We start from the raw sequence: 2,750 nt of genomic DNA on the forward strand, positions 1-2,750 counted from the left end.
GCCCCGGTCTCGCAGCGTCGCTCGCGGCCCGCGTTTACGCCGCCAGCGTCGCGGGGGAGGGCCCGGCGCCCACTGCGCAGCGGCCGGCGGCCCTGGGGCGCGCGCGTGACGTCACCGCGCGGGGCGGGGCCCGGCGGCGCGCCCGCCGCTTTGCGGCAGCGGGTGGCGCCGCGCGACGACCGCCGCGCTTTGCGGCCGCTCCAGCGCGGCCGGGCCGCAGCCCCCGGGACCACTGGAGGCGCGCGGCCGCGAGGGCGCGCACGGGCGGGGTGAAGGAACCGGACCCCATCCACCCTCCCGGGAGGCGGGGCTCCCGCCGCCGGCCCTGGCCCACCCTGCCGTTGCCATGGCGACGCGTGGCCGGTCGCCCGGACACCGCCCCACCGCGCTTCTGTGACGTCAAGGTCTCGCCACTTGACGTCACGGCCGGGCGGTGCCGCGGGGCGTGGCCAGCGCGGGGCAGGCCGACTTCCGGAGCGGGCGGCGGGAGTCGGCTGGGTGGGCCCGGGAGGGGCGAGGACTTTAGGTCGACTGGCGAGCGGCTTGGCGGTGCTTCTCCGCGTCCTAAGAAACAGTGACGTAAGCGAGGAGCCAAGGAGGGGGTCACCCAAGGCACTGGTCCAGCTGGGCCTTCCGGCCGAGCACGGGCCCTGGCACGCAGCTGGCGCTCAACAAGTGTCGTCTGCAGAGTGCTGGCTCACGCACTGTCAGTCCACCCCGGACCAAGAGGAAGCTTGGGGATGGGGCGACTGGCAAGGGCCCTGCAGTGAGTCTCTGCTCCCCCCGGGACAGGGCCTTCTCCGGCGGGGCATTTTTACCGTTGGAGGAGACTCACTCATTCTCGTCTTTATTAAGTGCCTGCCAGCGGCTCTGAAAATAGAATGGTGAGCTAGGCTCTTGGCATGGATTCCCAGCGAGTCCTAAGTGCTGAGCCGGGGGATGGACAGGACGGTGAATAAATGGACACGACGGTTTCAGATGGTGTTACAAGGTGACTTGGGGCAGAGTGACCAAGGGCCAGGCCCTAAGGGCTAAGAGCTAGATCTAGCAGACGGGAAGAAGATTTCCATGGTCTCAGCAGCCAAAAACGGGGGAGGAGAATTAAACTGGAGGGGGGCGGCGGAATGACAACGGTTTAGGGCTTGTCCTGCCCCAGTCCTCCTCCTTCAGCCCCACTTGCAATGTCACCGCCTCCGGGAAGCCCAAGCCACGTTCCCCTGTTGTCCTTTCTCACTGCATCCTCACCCTCTCCAACCTGAGCCTTAACTTTGTTTCAAATCAAAGGCTTCCACCAGCTGTGCAAGAACATGGACTGAATCTGTTTTGCTCACTGCTGTGCCTGTAGGCACCTACTCTTGACGTTCAAAAAAAATCTGCCCACAGGTGCTCAACTCCCAGGGGAGCAGGAGGCATGGTGGCCTCTCTTCCAGATATATTTGAGCCTTAAACCCGAGCTCCAACCTTGTCCCTGTAAAAGGCAGGGGGGCTTGTGCAAAGGAAAGAATGCAGAAAGGCCACGGGACTGGGGTTGTGCCAGCCAAAGGCTCTGTGACTATGAGTAGGTCACTAACCCCCTCGGGTCCTCTGCATCTTCGTTTGCAAGTTGTAACTAACGATAGCCCCCTCGGGTACATCATGAGAATCCATGAATTAGTGAATAAAAGACCTGCCAGCATAGGACCTTCTGCCTCAAATGGACATATTTCTCTCTAAGCACTTGGGATCTTTGAAAAAGCAAACAGCCTTTCATGCTCCCTCTTTTTTAACCCACTTCAAAGGTGCGCCACATGTTCCTGCTTCCTTTTGGCTTTGATCATGGGGACACCATTTGGGGAAGCTAGGGTAGGAAACAGCCCATTTGGGGCTCTCGATAAAATAATAAGAACATTGCAAAGAGGATGAGCTAGTCTCCACATTGCCCCCTCCCCCCACCCCTACCCATCTACCAGGGAAAGTCGAACAACATCCCAGCCTCCCAATAAATCCCAAACAGCTGTAGATTTCGGGGAAGAGACAAGCAGGAAGCACCCCTTTCTGTTCCTTTACCCTTGTAAGAGGCAGGTGCATGGAGAGACCCCAGGACAGAATCAGGGCTGCGTCCTGGTGTCCAGCGCCAGCCCACAGACACAAGCAGGTGCCCCGGTTAGCTTTTGTTGAATTGAATGGAATTAGCCCTCCCTGCAGCCAGGCCTCTGCCCCAGTGGGGCAGGAACTTGGACACATACATTTCCATTTTCGAGCTGTGGAAACTGAGGATTACAGAGGCCAAGTGACGTGCCCAGTGTCTCCCAGCTTCAAACCTCCAATGCTGCTGCCTTCCACCAGTGGGTAGAGGGTGGGCCCAGCACCCCCCCCCCTCAATCCCAGTGGCTGCAGGCGAGGCCTGGCGCCATAAGCTCACCAGTGATTGGGACAAATCAGATTTCTCTCTTTGGTCATTGTGAGCTATGGAGGGAAAACTGAGGCCAGAAGACACCAGGAAGAAACCAAGGCCTTGAGGATACAGAAGCACTCCGGAGCAAACTGTTCACCCCAGGGGCCTCCCCATCCTCTGAGAACAGCCCCCAGCAACCAGGTCTGTACCATGTGACTTCCCAGCCATCTCTGATTGGCCCAGCATGAGCCAATCAGATCCTCCTCTAGGACTGCTCAGCGGATGGAGGCCAAGGTACATGACTTGTGTGAGATGTGACCCAGATGGTGGCCTTCTGCCATTGTGTGGTTTCTCTGGCATCCACCACCCCCCATTG

This window comes from Leucopleurus acutus (genome assembly GCF_964270905.1).
Source record: "Leucopleurus acutus genome assembly, chromosome: 3".
NCBI classification, from domain to species: domain Eukaryota; kingdom Metazoa; phylum Chordata; class Mammalia; order Artiodactyla; family Delphinidae; genus Leucopleurus; species Leucopleurus acutus.